Source organism: Microtus ochrogaster, chromosome 18 (genome assembly GCF_000317375.1).
Source record: "Microtus ochrogaster isolate Prairie Vole_2 chromosome 18, MicOch1.0, whole genome shotgun sequence".
Lineage (NCBI taxonomy): Eukaryota > Metazoa > Chordata > Mammalia > Rodentia > Cricetidae > Microtus > Microtus ochrogaster.
Genome location: NC_022020.1, coordinates 38,505,213 through 38,514,095, shown reverse-complemented (window position 1 = coordinate 38,514,095; position 8,883 = coordinate 38,505,213). Strand labels below are relative to the sequence as shown.

The 8,883-nt window shown below is 33.9% G+C and overlaps 1 protein-coding gene across 1 annotated transcript in view; it reads right to left on the bottom strand.

Annotated features, from left to right (window-relative positions):
• Positions 1-4,815: 4,815 nt before the first annotated feature.
• The window catches only part of Prr16 (proline rich 16), a 263,018-nt gene continuing 258,950 nt past the window's right edge, over positions 4,816-8,883 (bottom strand). Inside the window, exon 3 of the transcript XR_003377740.1 lies at positions 4,816-5,970. The gene's annotated coding sequence lies outside the window, so the exon portion shown is untranslated. The remainder of the gene's footprint in view (positions 5,971-8,883) is intronic.

Here is an 8,883-nt window from a genome sequence, read left to right as displayed (position 1 = left end):
GAATAGAGCAGAAATGAACATAGACAAGCAAGGGTCTCTGTGGTAAAATTTGGCGCTCTCTGGCTATATACCTAGAATGAAATAAGTATGTCAAATTAGTGCTGCTCTGACATTCCATCTTACCCAGGTCCAAATAGTTATTATCAAATAACAAATAGCAATAAATGATGGTGAGGATATGGTGGAGGAAGAATCCCTATTCAATGCTGGATTATAAACTGGTGCAGGTTCTGTGGAAATCAGTGTAGAGTTCACTAAAAACAAACCCTGAAAATATATCTATCTTAATTTTCTTAACATGAGCTTATTCAGGAAGCACACGAGTTTCCAGTTTGCATCACAGAACCTAAAAGAAAATCTATGGATTACAAGCATTCCTCTTGGCTTACTGACAAGTAGAGCAGCCTGCTAATGAGGTCCATGTAGACTCCTTTCATTTTGATGGTTAAGATGGATTTATGTCTGAGAGAAAGGATTTTAATTACTTAAGCTGTGTTATTTAATTGTGATAATATAATTTTGATACTTAAATATATAATCACTGTTTGTGAGACTTTATATTATCAACATATAATCTGAGTCTTGTGATATTTGGAAATCAGTTCAGATATTGTTTTCCTTATCATGATTGCCCAATCATGATTTTCTTCTTTGAACAGAAATTTCTGTCTGTGCTCTATTAATTATTATGTTGCTTTCTAAAGGAGACAATTTTGTGGCCAAACCACAGTGGTTGTAAACCTTCACGTAGAAAAACACAGCTTACATTTTAGAGCCTAATTGACCAACTGTCTGCTTTAAAAAGCATGATTTCATCCTAGGGACAGAGAATTTTAATAACTTCTTTAAAAATAAGACTTATCATTAGCTGAAATCACAAGCAAGTGTTATTTGAAAACATGGTAATTTCTAAAGGCCAATAAGCATATTTAAAGAGCATGTCTTGTTATTTAAACTATTAGCATAATTATCGTCCTTCCTCATGTTTCCTAAACTAATGCCTAAATATAAACTTTGAAGAAATCATGATTTATGTATCCATATTTATTGGGGGAAGTCTTATGCTAATCTCTGACACAGGCCTTTTTGGTTTTTAAATTTATTTCCAAGTTGGAAGTAGAATTCTCATAAGAAAGATTTTTCATATAGCATTTTATTACTACAAAATAACTGAAATATATTCAACTCTGAACCATTTGTAAATGATGTAGCAATGGTCACATGTAATTTTGAAGAAGGAACTGAACTCTACAGCAGAAAACCATATGGGATAAATTGAAAGGGGAAAATAAGTACCTCAATTCCTAACCGAGGTTTGTGTAATTAAACTCTAAAAGAGTATAATCAGGAGTTAAAAATGGCAATAAGAAAGACATAGTAAGAAAGGCACATATTTCTTTTCTTTTTTTCTTTTTTCAAAGCTATGGAACATTATGGAAGCAGTGCTAAGAGGAAAGTTCATAGCACTAAGTGCCCACATAATGAAAACAGAGAAAGCTCATATTAGTGACTTAACAGCACACCTGAAAGCTCTAAAACAAAAAGAAGCAGACTCACCCAGAAGGAGTAGAAGACAGGAAATAATCAAATTGAAAGCTGATCAACAAAATAGAAACAAAGAAAACAATACAAAGAATCAATGAAACAAAGAGCTGGTTCTTTGAGAAAAATCAACAAGAAAGACCAACCCTTATCCAAACTAATCAAAAGGCAGAGAGAGAACATCCAAATTAACAAAATCAGAAAAAAAGGGGCACGTAACAACAGACACTGAGGAAATTCAGAGCATCAATAGGTCTTACTTCAAAAATCTGAACTCCACAAAATTGGAAAATGTACAAGAAATGGAAATTTTTTTAGATAGATACCATACACCAAAATTAAATCAAGACCAGGTGAGCAATTTAAATATACCTATAAATTGCAAGGAAATAGAAGCTATCATCAAAAACCTCCCCCCCCAAAAAAAAGCCCAGGGCCAGATGACTTTAGTGCAGAATTTTATCAGAACTTTCAAGAAGAGCTAATACCTATACTCCTCAAAGTGTTCCAAATAATAGAAACAGAAGGGACATTGCCAAACTTTTTTTTTTAAATGAGGCTACAGTTACCCGGATACCCTAATAATTAAGAAGACAAAAGTGGAGACCATTTTGCAATGCTATTTTATTTTTACCTACATGGTAAGAACTAGGCAAGACTCAGAAACAAAATTATTGCAATGTGATTTTGAAATTAGACAATCAAACAGAAAACATGTAGCTAAAGTTTTTAACCGATTTCCCTTAAAGAGGATGCAGGACAATGAAGTATTTTATATGCATATGATTCTCAGCTGTAGACATCGAACCTAGGGCCCTGTGCAAACAAGACACTCTATTACAGAGGCACTTTTTTTTTTTAGGCTTGCAGCAGTCTTTAAGTTAAGGAGATAAATGTGAAGCAATGTATATTATATACTCAAGTACAAGTATGTTATTGCTGCTTCCATTGGTCATTATATAAAGTTCAAAGAATGAAATGGCTCTCTGTAGAGAGGATGGTATGAGGGGTGATAAATGGAGGCTTTGATTTTACATGTGTTAGTTGTATTTTCAAATGATTAATTTTTATAAAGGGGATGGAGAGCAATCAAGTAAAACCTTTGTGCATGTGGTTGGGGAGGTAGTGGGAGGGAAATTTGTCTTTTTTTGTCTGAGGGGTGAAATTGCCTACATTTGTTGTCTGAGCAACTTGCTATTATTTATGGATTTATATAATAGCCACTGTGGTCTTTATATAGTATGCTCTGTTCTTTATTTTATCTTCGTTCTATATTTGAGGATATAGATAGGTAGGGTTTGCCTCCCTGCAACTAGATTTCCTCACGCTGTTTGTTGTTTCCTGTGCTCCACAGAACTTCGTCTATTTTAGGTCTTCTGACCGCTGTGTTCTTTCGCCTTACTCGACCAGGTGCTTGATTGTTTGTGTTTTACCTTCACACAGTCACCCTTTATATCTCAGCTCAGTTTTCACTTCTCTTTCTGGGATGTAGTCCTTGCGAAAGATTAATGTTCATCATGGAACTTTACACAGTTTGTTTGTTAACCACTAACTAAAGGTTTGATGTAATTCTCTCCAGCACCTTCAATTCTTTCAAATAGGATATTTGTATTTTTCTCGTCATATTTTTGTTCTTATGCCTAAAATACAGTACATATAATGATGACCACCCAGCAAATGTGCAAGTTGTTTGCCGCAAAGAGCTGGATTTTGTCGAGCATATTGGGGGATTTTGTTCTATGTGCTTTCCTCTAAAGCAAGATTCTTGAAGAGTAGGTTAATATTACCTATTTGGTCATTTTTGGCTTTTAAAGAGTCTATTATTAATACTTCTCAATGGACACTGAGGATGACATCATAGATTTTATTATGAATTAAACTGTGAAGAAAAGTTTAAAATTTGAATACGAAGGAAGAGATATGGATAGATGATTAAAATAGACTAGAAAATAAATAAAATATCAAAGAGAAAAAAAAGAATTTTAGAAATTCCCTCCTACTGGTTTGGCCACCCACATTTTTTTTTTTTTTTTTTTTTTTTTAGTTTTTCGAGACAGGGTTTCTCTGATTCTATCTCACTCCAGCTTACATTATAAATTCCTACAAGACTAACTCTGTTGAAGAGCTAAATGATCATTTCTTATCTTTACAAATCTTTTAGGAGTTTCTAGAGAGTGCATTATACACAGTGCTGCTAATGGCAGAGCATGTTTACAAAGTGAAGAGCCATTATTTCAACTATTCATTATTGATGAAATTTACTGTTAGATGGGGAATATTGACCTCCTGCATGTAATTTCCAATAATTTGCAGTTTGAAGCCATCACTGTGATTTTAAAGTACCAGAATGAATCCAGACACTCAGACATTAGTGTTTAACAACCCACGGGAAAGCCAATTTGATTTCCAGAGGGATTATGTTTCAGGTATGATGTCTTAATTTTCAGGAGTTTAAATGTTGCATTGCAAACATTTTTTTTATTATGTTACAGGATACTGCAAGTACCAAGGCAGATCATAGTAAATCATCCAGTTTTTGTGTGCAGAACAATATGATAGGATGTCTGTATCAGACTAAAGTTAAGGAATAAATTCAAGAATGTTTTTTTAATTACTAAAAATAATAGTTTTGAATATCACATCACAGTGCTTACTGCTAGTAGCAGCATTCACCAATACTAGTTAGCCTAGAACCCATAAGTGTGAATGAGCATCTTGTGAGTATTCAAAAAACCTTTGTTGATTAAGAAAGAGATCCATGTTTTCTCCAGTCTGATTGCCTAGTCAATTTTAAGTATAATTATGGATGTTGTAAACAGACCTCTGAGTGTGTGTGTGTGTGTGGGGGGAGAGTAATGAGGGTTCATTAACTATGATTAATGACTTAAGTGTTTAAATCTAATTTTATTCTCCAGGAAGAGGACAAGAAAAATCTTTCCTGTTATAAGGTCTGAACTTTGTTTTCCAGAAACATTGTTGTATGAATAGTAATTCTTGATATTATTGCAACGACATTAAATAGCCCTTTACAAGAAAGATATGGTGTAAAAAATGTATCATCTTCTTGGGTTTTAGAAACAGGACATAATTTTATACTATAAACTGATTTGAAATCTCAACCTATCTTTAATTCTGAATTATGCAAAAAGTCTCTTAGTCAAACAAAATAGGAAATTTTCAGGTAACACAAACTAAATTAAATGAACAACCTCAGCTTCTACAAACAACACATTTATTTAGAAAAATAAACTGAAAAAAATGCTGTTTGTTTGATACATTTTCCAAGGAAACAGAGATGATTATAAAATTGTTATATGTCAAATACAAATTACAAATGACGTTTTGAATTAACAGAACAAACAGAATTAAATATCACTGTTTAGTACACAGTTTCAGCTTTTTAATATTAATGACACACATATATATATAAAACCCTTTTGATCTCATTCATTTGACCACAATAATGTTTTCTTTATGATTTTACAGTTTTGTTCAGAAATAAATTCAGTTCTTTATGTAAGTAACTGACTATTTGTTAATTAAAAAATAAAAGGGGAACTCATTATCCTAATAATTCTCAAGTGATCCTTTTTGGATGCCTTCAAGAAACTGCTCCTTGTGGTCTCCAAACTGGTGGGATCATCTTTGCAAATACCAGAACACTTCCTTACCCTGAATGGAAGCAACTGTGCAAATAACAGAAGTGCACGGAGATGTAATCAGTGTAAAGCAATTTCCCCTCTCAACCAGTATGAGGTGGAGGATGTAACACTGGAACTTTTCAAACAATTGGGGCCAATGCTGCTATCCCTTATGGCTTTGAGGGAATATGGACTGTGGACCTGTTCACGTCTGCAAACTGCAACATTCCTCCTAATCCCATCCTTGCAATGTTCCAGCTGGTTCAGTTTTGGTTTTGTCTGAATTTGTTGAAATGCGGAGTAATTCTCACTTGGGACACCTCCTGTCCATAACTTTCCATCTCTTAAAATGTTAAATTGATGTATAATTTAATAACTTCTTTGATGAATTGCATTTTTTTCTGGGCAGATTGATATCCAAGAATATTGATTTTCCATTGTGAAATTAGATTGTTTGATTTTGTTTATCTGTTGGCTTCTTAAAAACTTAGTCATTTTCTTCTGGGTGTTGTATCTTCTTGGTAATCGGGAGTGAAGATATTTTAAGGCTGGGGCATTTTCTGCCCACCTGGCTCTGTGCATGGCTGTCAGGTGAGAGGCAGATGATTTTAGGTAGACCATCCCATTGGTCATTTGTGCTCCAAAAGAAAAGTTAGCTTCTCTGACAAGGTCAGGCTCCTGGTTACACTGAAATTAGATCTGGTCTCAAAAGTCCAGGATCAGTTTGACGTAAGAAAAATGAATCCACATGCCTCTAAATAAAGGTATTCCTTCCAACCTGATAAAGCTGTTAGAGAGAAAAACAAAAGACAGGCAATCATTTCAAATCAGTTCAAACAATATATATAATTTAATAAAGATACATTATAAATTAGAAATGTGTATTAATTTAATATACTATGTAATTTTAATTTAAAATTCCTTGAGTTATCATTTTTAAATATTATATGCATATTAAGATTATTGAGTAAAACATTTTTATAACTTAATTATCAAGTTTTAATACTATAATGCTTATTTTTCAAGCAAAAGATTTCTTATCCTTATTTTTTTAAACTTCATGCAATTTTACCCATTTATAAATGTCTCACATTCTCAATATACTTCTTTTTTTTTTTTTTTGATTTTTTGAGACAGGGTTTCTCTGTGGTTTTTGGAGCCCGTCCTGGAACTAGCTCTGTAGACCAGGCTGGTCTCAAACTCACAGAGATCCGCCTGCCTCTGCCTCCCGAGTGCTGGGATTAAAGGCGTGCACCATCACCGCCAGGCTCTCAATATACTTCTTAAAGGCATTGAAGACAAACTTTTAAAATATGTTGCCTCAAAATAATTAAAATAACTCTTTCCATTGATACTGACATTTTTTGAGCAATGAGCAAAGTTGTACTTTTGGAACGCTTAGTGATATAAAATACTGTAATTTATGTACTTTAAAAACAGCGTCAGATTGGCGAAAAATTTGCTTTTGGATAGCAGAACTGTTTAAGAACTAACTTTGTCTTTCTTCACAGGTATCTACAGTACTTAAAAACAAGCATTTTTAAAGAGTATATGTCCATATTTTTAATTGATGATTTATGGAGAAGCAAAAATGAATGAAGCATGGGCATAATTCTCTACCTTCAGAGCATTTAATATTACTTGATCTGAAATGTCTGTGATCTTCTCTCACAGACACAACATAGAGAATACTCACAACATTAGGTCCAGATAAAAGCTACTGTTTTAATGTTTGATGTTAAAATTGATGTTATTATTTGTCCCTCAAGAATTCATAGAGTGTGCCCATCCCCTTTCTCCACTTCACTTCCTTCCCACTCGTTGTGGTGGTTTGAATGAGAACGGCCCGCATAGGCTCTTGTATTTGACTACTTTGGTCCCCAGCTGGTGGAACTATTTGGGACCTATTAGGAGGTGGGGGCTTGTTCTAGGAAGTGTGTCACTGGGAGCGAGAGTTTGAGGTTTCAAAATTTGACACCATTTACAGTTAATTCTCAGTCTTATGTTGTGGATCAATATGTAAGCGTTTAGCTACTGTTCCAGCACCATGTCTGCCTGTGTGTTCCATGCTACACACCACGGTGGTAATGGTATCACCCGCTATAACTGTTAACTCCCAATATGCTCTGTCTTTTATAACTTTCCTTTGTAATGACGTCTTATCCCAGCAACATAAAAGCAAGATACCACCCAATCAAGTGTATTTTAGATCCTTTGAACTCATCTGAGAAGCCCTTGCTTTAAAATTATTTCTTTGAAAAGTAGGGTAGCTCCAGAGTGTACTGAGTAGTCCAATGTATACACACAAACAAAAGATGGAATTGTTGGCTCTTCCTTAGCAAGATATTTACTATGCTGTTAGATTGATAATTCCTTGAGATTGTTCTACTGTTAGAACAATGTCTTTGAAATTTAAATCCATAAAACTAAAAAGAAAAAACCTAAACAGTCTGTTCTTCCAACTTGGAGATTAAATTTCAAAAATCAATGAATATGATCTAACAGTGTGTTGCCTCTTTGCTCAGGCTCCTCATTAACGATATCCTATGCAAGCAACAGAAGGCATGGAGAAGATAGTTTAATCCCAGAGCTGCTTCTGAAAACTGGAGGACAGCTGTCTGAGAGAGGAGAACACTCCTGAATGTCATGGGAATCTATCTGTTCCATTTTGGTATCATCTGAGAATTTGAGCTTCTATGTATACAAAGAAAACCAACATTAGCTGTTAAAAATACAACAGTAACAGTTTTACAATAATTAGTACTTTGATTTTCTGTGAAACTGAAACAGTATGAAATATGCTCAAAGTTGAATTTCTCTAAAATATGGATATGAAATTCATGTATTTTGAAAAAAAGCAAATTAAATGTTCCCATTATATTTTCATAGGTTTATAATTTAGGAGAGTTTAAAACCTTTTAGAATTTTATTTTATTGATTTCTTAAATAATTTAGTCAATATATTCATCATACGTTGACCATTCAAAATATTTATTTTCATCCACCAACACCAGATGCTGATTTAAGAACGATGAATAGGTCAAAAAATCTGTGCACACTGCTCCCAAGAAGATAATTACTTGAAGGTAAAAAGAGTCTCAGTAAGGTTTGTACTACAATGTGAAATGAAAGGTAAAAGTGGAAATAGAATTTACAAGCATAAATAACTGCTAATAGTTGGAAAATAAAGATATTTGATACAAAAGAAAGAATAAGGCTAAAGTCACTGAAGGAAGGCGCTATTTGGTGCCTCCTGTATTTTACAGAAACAAAGCAGGGCCTTATACCTCAAACCTTACATAATATAGAATTTAAAGAATAAAGGGCAAATATTGTTTGGAGAATTAGCAGAATTCTGGCTGCCCTTCTATAGTAATGTGGCAATAGGAGTAAGATATGTTGAAGAATCTTTAAGGAGAGAGTGGCTGGAAAGGGTGCGGCAATATTGAAGGGGTGGTGGAGAGGGAATAATTATGTATATTTTAGCCAAAGAAATGTCCAAGACTTCAGTTAAAGGCTCTAAGAAATCACTACAGTCACAGGTGTTTTCTCAATGACAAACTCAGAAAGGCAAATAGTCTTCACCTTTTCACTAATGAGGTATTTCATTCAGTTGCTGCCCACTGAAGAGAAGAGTCATCATGGTTCTGAGACATATTTCTACTTTTTTGGGAAGAAGCTCGTGGAAGTTGATGTGTGT